The 22,152-nt window shown below is 47.3% G+C and overlaps 1 long non-coding RNA gene across 1 annotated transcript; it reads right to left on the reverse strand.

Moving 5' to 3' along the window:
- Window positions 1-619: 619 nt before the first annotated feature.
- LOC123112084 (uncharacterized) lies at window positions 620-5,037 on the reverse strand. Its single transcript, XR_006455102.1, has 3 exons — window positions 4,584-5,037; window positions 1,373-1,494; window positions 620-1,246 (listed from the first exon to the last, which is right to left on the reverse strand). It is a non-coding gene; the product is annotated as an uncharacterized lncRNA (long non-coding RNA).
- Window positions 5,038-22,152: the final 17,115 nt, after the last annotated feature.

A 22,152-nucleotide genomic window follows, 5' to 3' on the forward strand; every position in this document is an offset into this window, starting at 1 on the left:
CATACCACTAGTGGACTTTAATCGGGATTAAACGGGACCCAGTTGACATCCCTAGTTGAAAGGGAGTGTACCGCCGCTATATTTAAGTTGCCAAGGCATCTAAGTAGTTGAAATAATCTGAGAAAGCACTTAACAGTGTGGCCTCATATAAACTATGAAGATAGTCTTGTGATGAAGTTGAGAGGAAAAGTTAAGGACTCAAATGAACTAGGCATGCATTTCTTTACGATAGTACAGCAGGCACTGCTGACATATTGGCCAACTCAGGTATAGCATAACAACAAACAAGCATTCGAATCAAGCAATACATTAAAGCAGACAACTGAACTATTTGTAATTCGGTAGGATTACAGGTTAAGGGCACAAGCCAAGAAAGCAGCCCACTCGCATTACATTTCACATGTACTAAAACACACTGGCTTACCATATGTTGTTGTGAAGTCTCGCTGTTGTTGCAATGTTCTTTGAAGATATCGTCAGCATCCCGTGGTTGCAAATCTAGTTGTTGTAGTTTAGTCTGCACCCTCTATTTAGGTAAAATTAATTTTAATCGCATCACTGGTCCTAATTGATCATCAATGGTTCATCTAAACTAATGAAAGAAGGGTGTGTGCATACATGACAATATATCTGCTTCCCTCTATTTTTATGCTTGTTCGAGGTGCCAGCCCCAAAAGAACAAATATTTTGCTTCATGGGGTTGGCAGCTCCATAATAAATACTCCCTCTGTTCCGAAATAGTTGTCATTGGGGGCTTTTTCGGACCAGGTGTAAATGGGCAAATGTACAAAAATACCCCTGATTTGAAACGAGTTGTCGTCTTCCTCCGCCAGGCTCCTCCTTGTAGTCTTCCTCCGCCAGGCCACCTGCGCCCTCCACCTCCTCCAGCTCCAGCTGCTAGTCCGGCCACCTCCTCCTCCGCCCTCCACCTCCTCCTCCTCCTCCTCCTTTGCTACTCTCTTCCCCGTCGTCCTTGCCCAGTTTGGTGGCCACCGCTCCCAATTTGATCACCGCCGCCCCAGCCTGGCCGCCGCCATCGCTCCTCCCAATCTAGTCCTCGCTGCACCAACCTGGTCCTCTCAACGCACTGACCAGCCTGATCCTTGCTTCTCCCCCGCTCGGTCCTCGCTGCTCCCCCGCCTGGTCCTCGTCAGGTACTCCTCGTTGCTCCCAATTCTTATCAGTTTTCGCCAGATGCAGAATTGGGAGAATTTGTCGATGCTTTTAGGTACAATAGTCTGTAAAACTGATCAGGAGACATTCAATCAGGAAGAATTTGCTAAGATCAATAACTATGGCAATCATACAAGATCATCACCCTCACAATTGCCATCAGAAGAAATTACTGGAGTGTAATGATCAATTGGGAAACCTGTAATGCATGAGAAAATGATAGTGTTGGTGGCCTCCTACTGATGTTGTCTAATTGTCAAATTTAGAGATGATGATCATTGTTATACATCATTTGTCCAATTGCAAACATGCCTAAAGTTCCTGCGAGTCAATGGAAACAAATTCAATAGACCATTTGAGATCAATACTTGGATATTTAAAGAACTTTCTATAAAGCGGTGTATCCTGATCAATACTTGACACGAGGCTTGTTCAGATGTGGAGTATGTGTAGTTCCTTGAGATTAGTCTTGTGCGGAGTGCATCCCATGTGAAATTACTCAATATGTGTAATTCTCCATTTTGTGAGACTTATATGTGTAAATCCATTTTGTGAGACTTATATGTGTAACTCCATTTTGTGATCATTTTTACTCCATATATTTTTTTCTCCATTTTGTGAGACTTGTATGTGTAATTCGTTAGTTTTCAGTTTAATTAATTAAAGGAAAGGTTTTGGTTTAATTAATTAATTAAAGGAAAGGTTTCATTTAATTCTAGAGTAAAAGGACATGTTGCTGCTGCTGCTTTTAAGTTTCAGAAGACAAGATAAGAGAAGAGAGCAAGAAGAGAAGAGAAATCACTTTTGTTTCAAGATAATTTAGAAATCAGTTTGAAAGAGAAGAGAAGAGAGTAGTAGGAGAGAAGATGAGTGAATTTAGAGATGAGAAGATAATTTAGAGAATAAGAGAACAAGCAAACTAGCAGGAGAGGAAAGGAGTGGGAGAGGAGAGGAGTAAGGAGGGCACAGGGGAAGTACACTAAACTACATATGTAAGAAGAGAAAGATAAGAGAGATGAAGAGAGAAGAGAAGTCCTACTCTAACTGAAAAAGTTTTAGTTAAGTAACTAAAAAAATTCAGTTAATGAACTAAAACTTACACTAAACTAATGTTGTCCTACACTACTGCTGTCCTACACTAAACTACTACTGTCCTACACTACTGCAAGTGCTATACTACTGCAACTATTAAATTAACAGAAAATGTTTTATTTAGTTTTACTTGAAGGGAAAGATTCATTTTAAGCTAATGTACCAAGTCAACAGAAGATTCATGACAAGATTAACAGTAGCAGAAGCTTCATGTGCTAAAATCTGAAGCTTCATGGGAAAAATTACAGAAGCTTCGTGTGCAAAATTATAGAATTGGCAAAACTGAAAATGTGATTTGGAATTTAGAAAATTACAGAAGCTTCAGCAGGTGATGTTTCTCTTTTGTTCAGAATTTTTTTCAATGAAACCAAAATAGTACTGCACTTCATTTTAAGCTACTCCATACTCCAGTTTACTCCATTTATATAGGAGAAGATAAGAGAGTTTAGAGAGCAAGGAATATCCAAGATAGCCTCAATGCACCATTTGATCATGATGAGCAGCAGAATTGCATTTTTACTTGTTATTATGTCCAAAAAATCTACTCAAAGACATGAATAATGCATAACCAAGGACACGCTATGCACCAATTTCATTAACGCAGTCTGGGTAGAATGAAACCCATACTGAGTAGTCAGTATACATTGCCTATGGTTCTGTTAGGAAACCCATTTTGAGTAGGAGAGAGCAAAGTTTACCCTGCAGACCCAATTCCATCAATTTCAGGTAACCTCCAAGTTGTAACAATTCACCCACAATTCTATCAGGCTCTGTCAGGTCTCTCTCTATGACATGCACCCGTCGACCATCTTGTGCCACCAACTAATAAAGCAGGATATAAGAAAAAAATATCCAAGATAACAGTAATGCACCATTCGATCATGATGAGCAGCAGAATTGCATTTTTACTTGTTATTATGTTTGAAAAATCTAGATGAAACTTTTGTACTTTATCACTATTGGCTGGTACACAATCTCTGACAATTATAAAAGGAACTTTTCTTCCTTAATTTGTTGTCTGAACTACTCCAAAACCAAAACCAAAAAATCAAGTTCAATAACTAGTTCAAGATTTTCCTATTAGTGATATATCATTATCGGAGTTGTTGTAAGACACAGAAGAATATAAAGTGGGTCCTCAAAGTAGTTGGGCATCTCATTAGTTGTGCAAAGCTAGAGGACATCAAGTCTTTGTTGGAGTAGGTTGAACGAGAGGGCATGGAAAAGACTAGAGAAAGAGACAAGATAATAAAGATGACTCTTCCTCCTCTTTGCCCATTTATAAGTAATTTACAGTTCTGTCGCCCATATGTTCTCCTTAATTTAGCCAGAAAGAAAATAAGTAATTTCAGCAAAACTTGCAGGGCAGCCCTGGCATGATTTTTGCAAGGCAAATAACAAACTTATCAAAACAAATTTCTTGCAGTTGCAGAATCAGCCATGCATAGAAGAACACTAGCCATCGATCCCAATGCAAGGCCTCGTGTTCTTTTAGTACTTGAACAAACCTTCAGTAAGACTCTCTACAGTCTACACACTACAAATCGAACAGCCCCCCTAACACGGCCTTGCTTGGGAGCTGTATTACCAAGTTTAACTGAAACTACAACTACCAGCGCAGGTATACTGAAACTTAATTTCAGTTAATATGCCCCTCCCTCTCGCTCTCCCTTTTAACCGTTGGTTTCCAACCAACCAGCAACAGAGAAGTGGCGGGGGAAAGACTCCAGCGAAGGGGAGGAACGGACTGAACAAAACGGGTAGTATTCAGGAATGGCAAATGCCAAATCTTCCATGTACTTGCAACATATTTTTGTATAAAGTCAGCCCAATGACTCAATAACTAACACATTTGGCTGAGCATGTTGCAGCGTTTCTATATGCATGCTAAGTTTCCAGTTCTAATTCAGCAAAAACAAATAAAGGCTTATGCAGTGAATTCAAAAGTTTGCTCCAAGTCTGTCCATTTGTCGTGGGAATTCAGAGTATCGAATCTAGAAATTCAGAGTACTGACACTAGCAGGAACAGCTGAACGTCCTATAATATGTCTACAATGGCACGTGAATTGACAAGAAAGTATGGGTAGATTTACCACCTAACAGCAACGATTCATTCTGAGCAAGTAACAAAAAAGCTGAATTCAGAAGGCCTACGCTATGAATTCAGAAGTTTGCTCCGAATTTGACACACACAAATTCAGTGTACTACTGACGATTGTTTTACTACCAAACAGGAAAGAGATGAGCACATTGTATGGAGAAAGTAACCAGCAGAAGGTTAGCAATCGACTAACTGAGGAGGATGCAGCAGGCAGTACCGAGAGAACACAGTGTGCGCAGATCGAACGCGTCGGCGAGGTGGGGACGTCCGACGAAGACGATGACATGGGCACCGTGAGGACGAATACTCTGCTCCAGATCCTCCGCTCCACTGCTCCGGCGCTGCTCCAAATCCGTCGCTCGCGTGCCGCTCCACATCCATGCCTCCCTCGCCTAGATCCAGCGCTGGTGCTCCACATCCACGCCTCTATTGCATATTCCAGAGTAGAAGCTCGTCGCCGGCTCACAAGATTGATTTTTTTACCTCCAGGGTGTGAGTGGAGGCGGGGTGGTGGAAAGGAAGAGGGAGAGGGAGAGGGAGGGTGAGGCCAGCGATGGGGAGAGGGGAGGGTGAGGCTGGCGAGCAGCGGGGAGAGGGGAGGCAGGCGAGAAGGGGAAGGCCGGCGAGCGGCGAGAAGCGTGCGAGTGAGTGCGGCTGGGCGAGTGAGTGAGCGAGCGAGTGCGAAGGCCGGCGAGGGCAAAATTGGAAAGTGGGGATATTTCTGTACTACGCAAAAGTTGAACTAGAAACCTCCAGCGACAACTATTTCGGAACAGAGGGAGTAGAAGCATCAAATTAATCATGCAACTTGGGAAGATCAAGAACACACAAACAAGTAATGAACAGAGGCTCGGAGTAGTGATGTAATAGCTAGCATCACAAAATGTAGGGTAAAACGAACAAAAAGCAGCGGAACCACATGCTAGTTTGCTGATGTGTAATTAAGCATACAGAACATTAAGCAGTCTGATGGAACCAACAGGTGGCATCAGAACAACACCATTATCATAAATATAGCATTCAAGAAGTAAAATAGTAGGCAGTGATATCTAGGAAGTACAGTAATACTTAGGACAAAACTAAAGCATATTAACTATATGTGCACTGGTATGTAATTTAGCACATGTAACATGTTCACTGCCAGAAGTATGGCCCTACAGGTGCAAGCAGAATAACGCATCTCATGAAAAATTGAATGATGCCTTGAATAAATTCAAAGGTGTGGTGCTTATGCTAGGAAAGTGAACGTAGGCGTCGGCCGTTGGATAATAGTACCTGATCCTCGGCGGAGTATGGGTATCATTGTCATACTTGATAGCTAAGGATCATCGATGGTGCTCGTGTTGCGGTTGAGTTTGGGTCGGCTGTCGCCGTCGCTGAAGCGGCTGCGGTGCTACGGTTGCGGCGCCTGCCGACATACAAGAAAGCTCATCTGTGGTAAGTGAACAGTTGCACGATAAAGGGGAAAACCGAAGAAGTACAAATTGAAATAACCTGGTGAGGCTGCGGCGTCGGCAAAGTAGGGCCGGTGGAGTTGAATATGGCGTCCGGGGAGCGGGTCAGCTGCAGTGGACGAAGGCTTTGGCGGGCGTGTTGTATAGTGCTTTCGGTGAGGCGGATCTGTTGCGGCGGATGAGAGCTTGTTTGAAGGGCCAGCGAAGGGGCGAATGAGGGAGTCAGTGAAGGGCCTACACTGTGGTGGACGAGGGCACCGGCTAAGCAGATCTGGTGCGGTGGACCATGATGGCGGTCAAGGAGATCTGGAGCGGTGGACAAGCCAGTCGCTGAAGCGGCTCCGGTGAAGTGGTGAGTTGGCAGTTGGGGGTTCCAAGGTGCGGAAGGTAGATCCGGCGGGGTGTGAGGTCCATCGCTGCGGCGGAGGACTAGATTCGGCGGCTTGCCGTGGTTGGGGGGTCGGAGAGGGGAAGGGGAGGGGCTCTGTGGAAGAATGTTGGGGGCAAAGAGTGGAAAACAATGGAGTTACCAAAGCAGCCCTTTTCCGTTCATGTGGCAGGGGTAAAACAGGAATATCGGACGACTAAACTTTCGGGCGCGAGATATTTCAATGTGACCGGGAAGTTTGAAAGCTTTTGGCGTCTATTCTGCTCTTGTACTGCCGCATATGATATCATGGCCTAGAATTTGTTTGTTTTGCATGCAAAAAAGTGCAAGTTTTGAAAATCAATGTCTCCAACTCGAAACTTAGATTGTCCATTCAATTCAAATATGGATCATTGAGCTACTACAAGCAAATACCATCATACGGTCCAATTCAAATGAAATTCCAAATGTGTTTATCCTAAATATGATGACAAAAGCAAAAATGTGTATGTGTATGAATAAAGTGGATGATTATAAAGTTTGAACATGCCCGTACATGTATATCTTTAGGTTTGATATATGAATTTGAAATCAAGAAATCCCGGCTTAAAAAGTGTACCTCCGTTTAAATGAACTACAAAAGCTAATGATGGAGTCGAATTCCAAAATTCCAATCTTAGGTTTGTAATTCAGGTACACCAAGGTATATCACGCATGTTCAAAAGTATCGTTATCTCATAGTCCAAACTGTGAAACAAATTGATCAACCAAGAGTGCACACACTATTGACCATGTATATCTCAATTACGTTGCTAGTCACTCAAATACAGACACCCCCCCCCTCGTAGCCCCCCTCCCCCCCCCCACACACACACACATATAAATATATATATATAGAAGTCGTTCTCTCCCCCAAACACCAACACACGAGCACATTAACACCCCTCTCTCTCTTCTAAAGTCCGGACCCCAATATAGGTCTCTATCACTTTGTCTCTCGGGCATGCACACATCTCTTCCCCCACTCTCTAAGTCTCCCGGCATCTCTCTTTCCCAAGCACACACACTATGTAGAGTGTATCTTTCCCATACACAGAAAACGTCTATCTCTCTAGTTATGTGTTCTCGCGCACTCACCTCACACACTACCCCCACTGCAAACAAGCACACTTTGTCTCCTTGTGCACCACTCTCCTCTTTCTATCTCTCCCACATGCGGACCCGCCCCAGCTCCTTCCCTGTATACATATATGTCGTGACTCTTTCCATAGCTCCCTAATGTATCATCGTTCTCGATCTCGCACATTGTTCTCTACACCATCTATTCTAGACCTCTCATGAAGTCCCTATCACACACACGATGACTCGCTTCCCTTGCGTCTCAATACATAGGCCAATTTCGAACAACATCAACATTGTCTCCCTATCTATACGCCATTTATGGACACAAACGACCCCTCTCGCCCCCTCTCTTCCTCTCTCTCTCTACCTCTCTCTCTCTCTCTCTCTCTCTCTCTCTCTCCGTCTCTCCCTCTCGCTCTCTCTCTCTCTCTCTCGCTCGCTCTCACACCCCTCTCCCACACGCACACTCGATGTCTTCCAAATAGTCTGCTCCCCCTGCCCGCACCCATGCTATCCCGCTACTACACATGTCACACCATTCCCCCTTCCCTTATACTAGGTTTACATCATTAGTGGTCTCTCTACTCCACATACACACACTCCCTCTCACACACAAACGCGTGCACAAACACACACATAGACGCACAAACACCCATTTATCTGGATCCTCATCTCTTCCCATGTCTGCATGCGTATCTCACACACTCACTCTATCATTATGTATATGTGTCTCCACATTACACAACACGAAGCCCCATGTACATGTCTCTCTCTATCCTCCACACACATATACACAAAGAATCTGTTATCATTGCTGTAGTCTCTAGACATATCACACACGCACACTGTCTCTCTCTCTCGCAAACACGCTCAACAAGGGTTTCCCCATGAATAACTTAACGTCTATTCATCAACAGTCATGGCAGTACGGCGAACACGAGACGTGAAAAAGAATAAGTCTACACGTGCTTAGACCACCTAGTATGACTACTAGGACTAGAGCAAGCCAAAAAGTGTGCAGCCGTCACCCCCTCCTTATCGGCGACGGGAAAACCTTTGTTTTACACAGTCGAGAAGTCATTGTGCTAAGGCCCCACATGCTGAGGCGTTAAATAGAATGTAGATGCTAGTTTACGAAAACAAGTAACGATAATATGTTTGTATCTCCATACTTTTATTTCTTCTCTTATAAAAAACCGAGTTGGTGATGATGGTACGCGTGCCATCTTGCAATATAGACCGTCCGATCTATATCTGGCGGATGGAAATTAAACTAAAAAATACCCGCACCCCTCTCCACATTGCAGACAAGGCCTTCCCTCGTTCATCCTTATCTCCAACAACCTCGTTGTTGAGCAATTAAGAAAGGAAGCCTCTAGAACAAACTGGCCTGGTGGCCACTGCCGGCGTCGTCAATCCCCATGCCTCCGCTCAGTCCGACCACCAATCACCACCACACCCCACTCCTCTTCACCTTATCTCATATTTCTCGAGATGTCATTAGTTTTTACACATGTGATTACTCCCGCATGGGTCATTCACAAAAAGTGTTTTATAAAAGAAATGCATCTTGATGTTCCATGCAATGCACGGATCTTGCTAGTACTCCTGTAGAAGGCTAAGTTGGTGATGACCGTGTGTCTGTCATCCGTTGTTTCTAAACATTAGATCTACATCTAACGACTGTGAGGTAAGTTGTTGCCTTTTCTCACCAATATACCACTTGTCTACCAATTTTCAGAAAAAACCCAGAATTAGTATCTTAAAACGAACCACATCACTCCCTGACCTCATCAAAACAGCCCAAGGAATATATTCTAATTGAAACATAATATATCTCTAGTGATATATGTATATCAAAATTAGAGTGTTTTGTATCAAGTTTATGAATAAGTATTGTTCTAATTATGATTCGTTGCAATGCACATGAAAATTGCTAGTATTTCCAACCATGCATTTCTTTTCCTAGTATTCCATAGTTTCAAGTTTTCCATCAAGATATTAGTCACTCATGGTTGATATTTACTTTCAATCATGTACACATATGCAGTATGTAACTAGCCTTGCTTATTGGCTTCCAAAGTTAACTTTCACTCCTACTTACAATATGTAGAGTATATAACAAAAAACTACCACTTTCAACCAGCCCTAGGAAGAATCTATTGTGCAAAAAATAGCAAAAACATACCCAAAATTTCTTAATCCACGCCAAAAACTACTACCTGGTACTCCTATCGATTAGGTTCGATTAAACCCATTTATGGCAGGGTTGGCCCATACGTCCGTGCTGACGAGGCAGCTTAAACCAACACATTTTGTTTGACCGTTAACACGACGGACCCACATCTGACCTTCTATCCTGTTATTCCCCCTCAAATCATTATTTTTCCTGAACATTACTTCAAACAGTACTGATGCGTGTTCATCGGTGGCGCCGGTGGTAAGCGAGTTGGCCACCGCTTCGCCGGACGGGCCGGACGCCGCGCTGGCCTCCGCACGGGTTGGCAGGCTGGCCTGAGCGTGACTCACGAGCGAGCAAGCCACCACACTGGCCTTTGCTCGAGCCAGATGGCTAGCCTTAGAGCGGCATGCGCGAGCAAGCCGTCGCGCCGCTGTGCCAATCTAGCCAGCAAACCTTGCAGACAAGCAGCTGGACGGAGCTATCTTGGCTAGCTAGCGGGCGCGAGCGCCGGACGGAGCTGGCATCCGGGTTGCCGCAAGATGGGCTCCGCACCGCCGACAGGTTTGACCTCGCCTTCTGCCGGTGGCGGTAGCTGCATCCCATGGCCGAGGATGACTAGGTGGACGGGCCGGAGGTACGAGGTCACTCGGGGATTTTTGTGCAGACTGACATGTAGGTCCCACAAGTCATAACGCCCGGTCGAATAGAAGGCGTTGACTTAATGGGCGACATGGGCCCTGTCAGAGGTTAGAGTTAGATTCTAACCCTGAAGTAACTCTAACCAAAGTGGTGTTTGGATGGCAGGGTTAGATTGACAACAAATGTATCCAAACAGGGCCATGGTTTGAAACGTGCCTATAATGGCACTTTGTAGGGCTAGTTGGTAACAGCATGTAAATTGGTTGATAAGGTAGTCTTATCTTAAGTCTACCACGTATGCAAGTGGTAGTAGTTTCCTGGCATTATTAGTGGTTTCTTGCATTATTAGGGGTTTCTTGTAAGGAACAATGTATGTACTACTAGCGACAAAAGGCGATTCTAGGTTGTGTTGTACTCCAACGAGTACTATTAGTGGTCACGGGAGTGTATACCTCGTTTTGTGGGTTCGATCCCGGCCGAACGCACAGCGGCCTTTTTTTAAAATAGTAACTTCGTTGCGAGCCAATATTTTACATGGGTAGTTTGAGTTTTGAAGTCAAACGGACGTGCGGCACCACAATCTGGGTGCACTGGATAGCCAAGCCACGTGAATGGGTTTTCCTTCCCAGCATCACGTGGCTCGCGTGCTGGCCCTAGCCGCACCTCGCTTGCACCTTCCTCATCAGCTAGTCATATTTAAACTAGCGCCTCCCAATTAAGCCCGAGGAGCCGGAAAAGCCTGGCGGGGCATTGGGAACTATGCAATATGGCTCTGTACGTAAAGTGCTCTACTACTACTTTGTAGCTTGTGGTGTTGCACGCATGACTTCACTCCATTATTGGCTCTACTATAAAAGAAATTCCTCTTGACGTGTTTTTTTTGAAACGGAGGCAAAAGCTTTGCTTCATCTCATTCATAAAGAAGGAACTACTAGCAAAGTTCGACGAGATCCATTACACCTCCACAAATGGAAGCGAAAAGCCTAGTCTCGATGTATCAAATAACTCAAATGTTCTGCCCCCGCAGTAACCATCGCTGATAAACAGCCTACTACTGTGTGCGTGAGAGGAGCGGTTGAGTAGGCCAGCTACGTGAGAGGAGCGGCTAAATAGAGCATTGATTGTACCCACTAGGCCACTACGCAGGTGTACTTTCACTGCATTGACAGTACAATGATGGTTCTAGAGAATAGTAGTACCCTCCACTTCCAACTGTAGCTCCTTAGACCTGAGATTCAAGAGTTCAAAATTGGTGCACTATACTAGACTAGACTAGAAGTACAGTACATCGCACTACTAGTTGAGAAAAGTAGTAGTAGTATTGCTACAGTACGAGTACGTACTCCTCCGTCACATAATGTAAGACGTTTTTTGACACCAGTTGGTGTGTACAAAAAATAGCAAAAACATACCCAAATTTTCTTTATCCATGCCAAAAACTACTACCTAGTGCCAAAAAATTCTTACTAGTACTATTATTTATAGTATAATGCAATCCCATAACGTCCCATAATGCTAGTACTAGTAGTAAATAATAGCCTCACCCCTTCGCTAAGGAACGATCTACAGTTGGAAGGGACGAGGCCCTGCGGTTACTACGCCCTTATCTCCTCCTCGCTAGTTCCCCTCCCCCGAAGAGAAGGCAGTTCGTCGCTGCTCCCATGGATTCGCCAGGCGGTTCTCCTCCTCGTCGGAGCTAGGAGACCTTGGACGATGATCCTCTCGGAGAAATCGCACGCCGCTCCGACGTCCTCACCGCCGCAAGACTCGGTGCTTCCTGCACCAACTTTTTCAAGACGGTGCTTAAACAGGCTTGGGAAAAGGCCATGCTTGTTGGTCTTCCATGCATCCTCGAGGAGAAGGTTCTTCTATGGGACAATCCTTCGAACAGTCCACCGCTCCCTGGCCATGGTTGCACATTGACTCCACTAGAGTTGCCGACGTTGAGAGGTAGTCAGATTTTGTCCGATGAGCAGGTCAGTAATGGAGTTTGACCATGTAGTACTACTTAGTTATTCCGTTTCCATCCTGTAATTTCTCCGCAGCCCACCGTCTTATATATAGGTCTGGATCGGTGCCAACGAATATCGGCTTGCATACCTCCATCAGGATACCACCATCATTTTTCACATCATCCACAGCAGTGTGGGCGTTCCAGTAGACCCCTTCTCCACCATTGGGATCGGCCTTCCGTACTAGCTGGGCTTGAATACATATGATGATGCCTACATGAGATTGAAGAAGATAGCAATTGCAGACACATCGACAAAGCGACGCGGCTGCAACGATTACTATCTCATCGCGGTGTTCGACATAAGGATTGACATCAATGCAAGAGGCAGTAACGGCAGAGGCTGGCGCATGTTGGCGGTGGCGGATTTGTACCCCTACACGTTCGAAGACGTTGTGCGCCATCTAGGCCGCATCTTCATGGTGACAAGCCAGGGGACTTGTTTCATCCGGTTGCCATCCTACGGTACGGGAGATTACAAACGGAATGCACAAACCATGCATCATTTGCATCCCTAACGGTACTCCATTATTTTGCAGGGACCAGTCATCCCCCGATCAAAATAAGATCGCCGATCCTGGATGTGCATTTGCATCCGCAATTCGGTCTAACCTGGAACCTTGTATTTGACTTTGGCATATTGGGATCAACTATCTTAGCAGTCGTTACCCATGGTACCACTGATGTGCAACATGGTCACACAATCTACCATGATCGGACCGTCACCATCTACCCAGGTATTCCATTTTTTAACCCTCTCGCCTTCTCTTTCATTGTTGTACTAGTACTTACTAGTACTAGTAGGAGTACTTTTTACATTGGAGGACGCGTATAGCTAGATAGGCCCTTGAAGACTTGAACCCACTAACTGCCACCATTTTTGTTTTTCCATGTCTTAATATCTCATCCATGTAGCCAAGAGTGGCTATATATAATAAGCCGGTTATTTTACTTCCTCTATACTGGAGTAGTACTATTTGCTGCACAGTATTACTGACCACCATATTTGAGCACAACACTATTATGCATGGACCTTGACTATGTACGTCACCATGTGTCCAGATCTGAGGTGCCGCGTGTCCCAGATGAATGGCGTCGAGTTCGACCCCTGTGATGCTACGTGGGTGCCGAGGAACACTCATGGAGAGTACTCTCTTTTCATTGGGGACAGCTACCCCATTGTGAAGCGTATGCCACCTTCCATGCATGAAACGGAAGGCCTGCCGTTCATGAAGCATGGTTGTGTCTTCAGTGTGCACCGCCGGATGAACAACATGCTGGGACACGCTATCCCTTATTTATGCCGCTTCAGCTTCGATGAGTCTCCATCGTGTGGAACCGGACTAGAAAGCTACGACAATGATTCCTGTTGCCCACCGCTATGGATCGTGCCATCCATGAAGAACACCTGGGAATGGAACCTGGAGGAGGACATGTAGCCCATCTATAACGTGTAAGTGGAGTACGGTAAATTGTGAACGATAGCGTTGTGAATATATGTAGACTAGTCGTGCACAGATTTATCACATGAATTGGAGATAAACTTGTGTGGCATACTGGCATTTGTCCTTTAGAATTTATTACTAGTAAATGTGCTATGTGCACATGCAACTTGTTTGGTTGTTGCACGGGCTCCAACACGCTCTTTGAGAAAAAAAAGGTGGCACAGCTTTGGATATACGTGACGTGGCGGCATCATACAGTAGCATCATTCGCTATAGTTGTACTAGTACACTCCTACTAGGACAACAACTCCTACAAAACCTTGTGCTTGGCTCTTTTCCTCTTTGGGAGGTTCAACAGTTCATACTCGTGTGAACCTTGCACTTGGCTCTTCGCCTCTTCGGAAGGTCCAACAATGATGATACTACAGTACAATATGCTTCTGGCAATCTTACACCGATTGAACTGCTGCATGTCCACCGCGAGGGCGAGGGCGAGGGAGAGGGAGAGGGCATTGTAGTCAAGACCCTCTCCTCGTCCTGCGAACCACCGCGGGCGTGGGTGAGGGAGAGGCATAGTAAGCAAGCTTCTCCTCGTTCGGCGAGTTGACGGGACACATCAAAGCAGTACTAGTACTAGTCCATAATGCGTCCTTTCCGGTTAATATGGCTTAATTTGAAACAAGAAAATACACTGGCGGTCAACGTATGTAGCAATACGCTCTTTACAATCACTATATATATATATAGTTTTGTGGTGATTATACGATCACTAGCTCATCGTAGAGCACCGTATTGCACCCTACTAATCAGCCACATAGTCGACGTGGCACTTTGTTGACTAGTTAAATTGTCACCTGGTTTCTGGGTGCCACCTGTCAGTTGGCAGAGCAAAGAAATTAGTTAAACAAAACTTTATGCAGGCGCAACAGGAGTCCAACCCTTGCGCGCGAACCACCCTAGCTGTGTATGTGAGTGCATGCACGTGTACTCCCTCCGTCTTCCAACAAAGAGTGTACATCGGCTAAAAACAAACAGCGTAGTACATGATGTACATCTACACTTCCAATGCATTTAGTCTTTAATCTAAATCAATATTGATTGACTAATGCACCAACTTGTGCTCTAGGTATAGGCTACATGTCTATCCTTAATTACAGCATGCAACAGCCTGCATTTAATCGTCACATGCACACATAAGTCTACTACTTTTGGGCGTTAATTATGCCCTGGTAAATGAGTTAATCTCTAAATGTACGGTCTTTCACAGACGTAGGGAGTAGGTTAAGCACTTGAGCGTGAGCGTGTGTGTTGCGTCGTGTGATGTGTGCCGCATGGGTGCGTGAGTGTTGTGTGCATCCATGTGTACGTGTGAGTGTTGCATGCTGCATGCATGCATGCTGCATGCATGCATGCATGCATAGGGCTTACTCCCTCCCATTGACATGTTCATATTTCAAGCTTCCTCTGTTCCCTCCATATGGTGATACTCCCTCTGTTCCCAAATACGGAGTAAAATCCTCCCTCTGTTCCCAAATACGGAGTAAAATCCTCCCTCTGTTCCCAAATATGGAGTATTTGTCTTTCTAGATATTTCAACAAGTGACTACGTACAGAGCAAAATGAGTGAAGTGAGCGTTGAGGCATGGGGATACTATAGAAAGGAACTCTTTGCGGTCCATTATTTCCCCATCTCGGTCAGATACAACTATTCAACTAGTCTTCACAGTGAACTGACAATACACGCTGCAGCAGATGGGACACTTAATTAATAAGCTGAACCAGCGTGTTGGTGTTACTAAATCAGCCTTACCCAGTACTGCCATCATGTTTGCCAGTAGAGCACGCTTCCATAAATACGCCTACGCACCTCTTTCCTCCATTAACTGACATATGGGCCCGCTTGTGGTAGACCCACATGTCATCGGTGTAACTATTTACACTCCGAAGGACGGTATATCCTAGTAGTAGTACTAGTAGCATTGAGATTCAATGCACTTTCTTCCCCGTCTTCCACTCTTCTTCCTCCTCTCTTCTTTTTCCTCCTCTCTTCCCATCGTTGGCCGCACACCATTTACCCCCGCTCACTGCTCGCACGCCCGCACCATCTTCCTTGGTAGCTCGCGCGTACCATATCCCCCCGCTCACTGCTCGGCCACACGAGGAGAAGCTTCTTCGCTCGCCCGCCCGAATCCACTTCCCCGCTGGCTCGCAGGCACCAAAAACCCCAGTGGCAGAACTGACTAACATGCAGAGCCACGATTGGAATTCCCTCCCTGATGTTCTCTTGGAGCAGATCTATAATCGTATGGACCTACTCAACACCGTCCGACTGGCCGCATGCTCGGTATCTTTGTACCGTCTACTCGTCTGCAACCGGACGGCTCATTTCAACACACCCTGCTTGCTGATGCCCGATCCTCGCAGGTGGCCCAGACACCGACTTGACGATCCTACGGAGGTTGTCGTGGTGCCCCTCGACATGCTACCACTACCCGTCCACCTGTCCTTCATGCGCGGCCACTACTAGGCGGGCATGAAGGCCAACTGGATCGTCCTCATCCACCAATCCGGTAGTCCATGGCGTCTTGTGGATATCTACACCCAGCGAGAGATCACCCTTCCATCATTGGATACCGCTGCCATCGAGCCTTGCGGCCCGCCGGACACTCCTGCCTACTACGCACGAGACGCGTCAAGCTTTTGGCTCGACCTTGATAACCCACAAGTATAGGGGATCGCAATAGTTTTTGAGGGTAGAGTATTCAACCCAAATTTATTGATTCGACACAAGGGGAGCCAAAGAATATTCTCAAGTATTAGAAGTTGAGTTGTCAATTCAACCACACCTGGATAACTTAGTATCTGCAACAAAGTATTTAGTAGCAAAGTAGTATGGAAGTAACGGTAACAGTGGCAAAAGTAACAGTAGCAGTTTTGTAGTGATTGTAACAGTAGCAACGGTAAAGTAAATAAGCAAAGCACAATATGTGAAAAGCTCGTAGGCATTGGATCAGTGATGGATAATTATGTCGGATGTGATTCCTCATGTAATAGTTATAACATAGGGTGACACAGAACTAGCTCCAATTCATCAATGTAATGTAGGCATGTATTCCGAGTATAGTCATACGTGCTTATGGACAAGAACTTGCATGACATCTTTTGTCCTACCCTCCCGTGGCAGTGGGGTCCTAATGGAAACTAAGGGATATTAAGGCCTCCTTTTAATAGAGTACCGGAGCAAAGCATTAGCACTTAGTGAATACATGAACTCCTCAAACTATAGTCATCACCAAGAAGTATCCCGATTATTGTCACTCCGGGGTTGTCGGATCATAACACATAATAGGTGACTATTGACTTGCAAGATAGGATTAAGAACTCACATATATTCATGAAAACATAATAGGTTTAGATCTTAAATCATGGCACTCGGGCCCTAGTGACAAGCATTAAGCATAGCAAAGTCATAGCAACATCAATCTCAGAACATAGTGGATACTAGGGATCAAACCCTAACAATACTAACTTTATTACATGGTAAATCTCATCCAACCCATCACCGTCTAGCAAGCCTATGATGGAATTACTCACGCACGGCGATGAGCATCATGAAATTGGTGATGGAGGATGGCTGATGATGACGACGATGATGAATCCCCCTCTATGGAGCCCCGAACGGACTCCAAATCAGCCCTCCCGAGAGAGATTAGGGCTTGGCGGCGGCTTCGTATTGTAAAACATGATGAAACTTTTTCTCTGATTTTTTTCTCTGCGAAAGCCAATATATGGAGTTGGAGTTGAGGTCGGTGGACGTCCAGGGGCCCCACAAGACAGGGCGCGTGCCCTCGGGGAGGGGGCGCGCACCCCACCCTCATGGACAGGGTGTGGGCCCCCTGACACTAATTCTTTCACCAGTATTTTTTATTAATTCTGAAAAGTTGCTCCGTAGATTTTCAGGTCATTCCGAGAACTTTTATTTCTGCACAGAACTAACACCATGGCAGTTCTGCTGAAAACAGCATCAGTCCGGGTTACTCCCATTCAAATCATGCAAGGTAGAGTCCAAAACAAGGGCAAAAGTGATTGGAAAAGTAGATGCGACGGAGACGTATCAACTCCCCCAAGCTTAAACCTTTGCTTGGCCTCAAGCAATTCAGTTGACAAACTGAAAGTGATAAAGAAAAACTTTTACAAACTCTATTTGCTCTTGTTGTTCCAAATGTGTAAAGCTAGCATTCAAGTTTTCAGCAAAGATTGTGAACTAACCATATTCACAATAACACTTAGGTCTCACGTTTACTCATATCAATGGCATAATCAAGTAGCGAGAAATAATAATAAATCTCAGATGACAACACTTTCTAAAAATAATCATAATATGATATAACAAGATGGTATCTCGCTAGCCCTTTCTGAGACCGCAAAACATAAATGCAGAGCACCTTTAAAGATCAAGGACTGACTAAACATTGTAATTCATGGTAAAAGAGATCCAGTCATAGTCATACCCAATATAAACTAATAGTAATGCATGCAAATGACAGCGGTGCTCTCCAGCGGGTGCTTTTTAATAAGAGGGTGATGACTCAACATAAAAGTAAATATAAAGGCCCTTCATAGAGGGAAGTTGTCGGTGTACAAAAGTGGGGGCTCTCCTTTTGACCCCTTTACTTGTGCACGGGCAGTCGGAGCCACGCGCCATGGCCGCACATGGCAGGGCAAAGGAGGGAAGCCGGAAGGAAGCTGAAGGCTCCAGACAAATAAGGCAACATCGAGGACCAAGGCCACAAAGTGCAGACGGGCGAAGCAGGTTTCCCCGGCAAGGCCCTTGTTAGGGGAGCCTCCGCAGCCCCGGTAGGCCCCTTGCCGGGGTGGCTCGCCCACACCAGCGAAGTAAGCCACCCTTGAACCCACAGTTTCCAATGTCAACAACCACGTTGGACCAGGGCTCGGGAGGAACCTCCATGGTGGCATGCAGATCTTTGTGAAAACAAAGAATACTCAAGATCAGATGATGATTGGAGGGCAAAACTCCCCGTCAAGATCCTTACCGAAGAAACCCACAAGACCCCCGGCAAGATCCTTGCCGGGGACGCCGCGCACCATGGAAGGCCCCTTGTCGGGCCACCCGACAAGGCCCTTGCCAGAGGCGACAGCAGGGCCACTGCTAGGCCCGCACCAACCAACTCCCCGCCCCCGTTCGCATGCAGCTGCCAGCCCAACCAGCTGGGCACGCACCTATGTGGCAACATGCAGCTTCCAGGGCAACTCAGCACGCACCTACGTGGCGGCATGCAGATCTTCGTGGAGACTCCACCATCGTGCCACCTTAGTTGCTTGCCTGCCTACATGGCACTGCATGCATCGCTGGCCAGGGTGTGTGTCGAAGCGAGGAGGAGCGGCGACGGACGGGACGGGCCTCACTCCCGTCCCCGATAAAGTGAAGGGACACCTAAGCCACGCATTAAATGCATCTTGTCCTGTAATACGAGCGATAAGCTTGCAGCACTGTAGGCTCTTTCCACCTCCTGTGTGCCACTGTGGCAGCCCCTTCTGCCTATAAAAGGAGGCCCATGGCATACAAGAAAAGGATTCGGCTCTTTCGAACCACGCCGCATCCATAGCTAGATCGAGAGCTCAAGAACACTCAATACATCCACCAAGCAGGACTAGGGTTTTACGCATCCTCGCGGCCCGAACCTGGGTAAACGATCCGTGTGCCAATTGTTAATCCTGCTCTTCTCACAACCCCGCTCCCCGCAACCGTAGTAGGGATTCTTGTGATCCCATAGGTGTCGTTTCCCACCGACATGGACACCTAAGCCACGCATTAAATGCATCTTGTCCTGTAATACGAGTGATAAGCTCGCAACATTGTAGGCTCTTTCCACCTCCTGTGTGCCACTGTGGCAGCCCCTTCCGCCTATAAAAGGAGGCCCATGGCATACAGGAAAAGGATTCCGCTCTTTCGAACCACGCCGCATCTGTAGCTAGTTAGAGAGCTCATGAACACTCAGTACATCCACCAAGCAGGACTAGGGTTTTACGCATCCTCGCGGCCTAACCCTGGGTGAACGATCCTTGTGCCAGTTGCTAATCCTTCTCTTCTCACAACCCCGTGCCCCGCAACCATAGTAGGGATTCTTGTGATCCCATATGTGTCGTTTCCCACCGACATCTTTGGCGCGCCAGGTAGGGGGCACAATTGTGAGAATCTGGTCTAGTAGTTGGCCTAGTTGTTCTTCATCGCCATGGCTCCTAAGAAGAAGACAACCACGGTGATCGGTTCGTCCGGGACCGGATTGCCAGTACCGGTGCGGACCAGTAGCGGGCCAGTCGCCGAGAGAACCCGTGGCGCGGCCCGCGAACATCCACATCACCCTGGCAGTCCAGGCCTGGTGAGCGGCGTCGTTCGTACGCCAGGCGGCAAGCTGCGTATCGCGGGCTCCGGAGATGGAGTTGGGCCCCTCGCAGGAGGTGCGGGGCCCTCGAGGGGTGCCGTCGTGCCGCTAGACAGTGGCGCGGCGGCCTCCAAGGCGCCAACACCGGCGCTCACGGAGCGCTCTTCTCAGGTTGTGCGCGATGAGCAGTGCCACACGGCTGGTGACCCTGCGCGCCGCCCTGGAAAGAGTCCCATGCACCCATCACATGATGAAGAGGGCCAACATGCGTGCCGAGGTGCTGACGGGGGTGGCGAACGTCTGCGGGGCCATGACGCGGCTCCTTCTAACACGGTTAGAAGTCGAGGTGCATCGCGGTCCACACAGCTTTTGCCGCTGCCCACGCCAGCAGCAGCCCTAGCACACGCGCAGCTGCTCCTCGATTTTCCTCCCGCCACGGAGAAGCTCGATGAATGGAGGGCCATCATCCGGAGCCTCGTCGGCATCACCAACAACGATGAGTTGCGGCCGGCGGGACCCGTAGGCCGTCGCTCCGTCGGGTCACTGCATGCCAGCGGAGGCCAGGCCGGAGGCGATGCGGCCAAGATGCACTCTACCCCTCCATCCTGACCACCGCGGGTGTCGGTCCGTCACGACGACGCTCGTTATGATATCTCCATAGCATCGTCCGACCCGCGAACCCACCACGACCAATGCCAAGTTCTTCGGGAGCGAGTTCGTGAAGATGCTCGAACCACCATCGAGCGTAGGCATGACGCGCGCCACCAGTCGGACAGGCAGACAGGGCCCACTACGGACCACCCAGCACCGGGAGGCTATGGTGGCCTACCTTATGAGGTGGGTTGTCCGGCCTTCACCCATGAGCTACGGTAGTTCCAGTGGCCCTCCCACCACACGTTCAAGCCCGATGTTGCCGAAAAGTACAACGGCAAGACTCACCCATCGGAGTTCCTCAGCATCTACACCATCGCGATGCAAGATGTTGGGGCCCGCGATGACAAGGTGCTTGCCAATTACTTTCCGTTGGCACTCAAGCCCAATGTTATCTCATGGTTGATGCACTTGCCGGTAGACTCCATTTCTTCTTGGGCGGATCTGTGTCATGAGTTTGTTGGCGCCTTTACCGGGGGGCACCAAGCTCATGGCCAGGCGAGTGATCCACATATCATCCCCTAGAAGGAAGGAGAAAACTTGCGCAAGTACATCCAAAGGTTCAGCCGAGTGCAGTACAACATCCCCGACATTCATCCTGCTGCCATGATCAGTGCGTCCATCAGAATGTGCACAATCGTAAGATGCGTGAAGAGCTGGCAATGAACAAGGTCAGGGATGTGGCCGAACTTTATATTCTGGCCAATCAATGTGCTCGCGCTGAAGAGGGAAGGAAGTACCCCGGCGAAGATGTCGGCGTGGAAACCGACTCCACGGATGATACCGCCACCCCGGCGAAGAAGGGTCGGCGCCGTAATAGGAAGCACAGCGGCAAGACCATGCTTGCCGTTGAGGGGTCCGACGACACCTACACCACCAAGAAACCCAAGGCAAGTGACCCCGGCAAGGAGGTTGTCGGGTGTGCCGCTTGGCGGGCCTTGGCGGCTACCCGTAAGCCAGGGGGCTCCAACAAGCAGTATTGCAAGATCCACCGCACCAAAGGCCACATTCTCCAGAACTGCCGGCAGGTGGAGCTGCTCGCTGAGAAGCAGAAAGCCGAGTATGAGTGGGGGGCCAAGGAGAAGGGCCAAAAGGGTACCGAGGGATCCGGCAAGAAGCGTGGCGGCCAAGGAGGCCGTCGTGGCAAAGATAATTAGCAGGAGAGGCCCGCCCGGGGCCGCAACAAGAAGCGGGAAGATGATGATCATGATGAGGACAATGAGTCCAGCGACCACGAGTTCCAGAAAGCCACAGAAGCCATGTACGTCGATGGTGGCGCCTCGCTGCTGTCACACCCAATATGCGATACTATCCTAAAGAGACTCGAAGGTCCCACCAAGGATAGAACCGTATATTGAAACGCTTTTGCAAGGTGGATATCATTACATCCACATTACATAATAGATGGGGATACATACGAAAGGCATACAATGCCACACGAATACAACATCATCATACATACAATCATCATACGACTACAGATGAGACACAAACAGAAACTCAAACGACAT

Source organism: Triticum aestivum, chromosome 5B (assembly GCF_018294505.1).
Source record: "Triticum aestivum cultivar Chinese Spring chromosome 5B, IWGSC CS RefSeq v2.1, whole genome shotgun sequence".
NCBI classification, from domain to species: Eukaryota; Viridiplantae; Streptophyta; class Magnoliopsida; order Poales; family Poaceae; genus Triticum; species Triticum aestivum.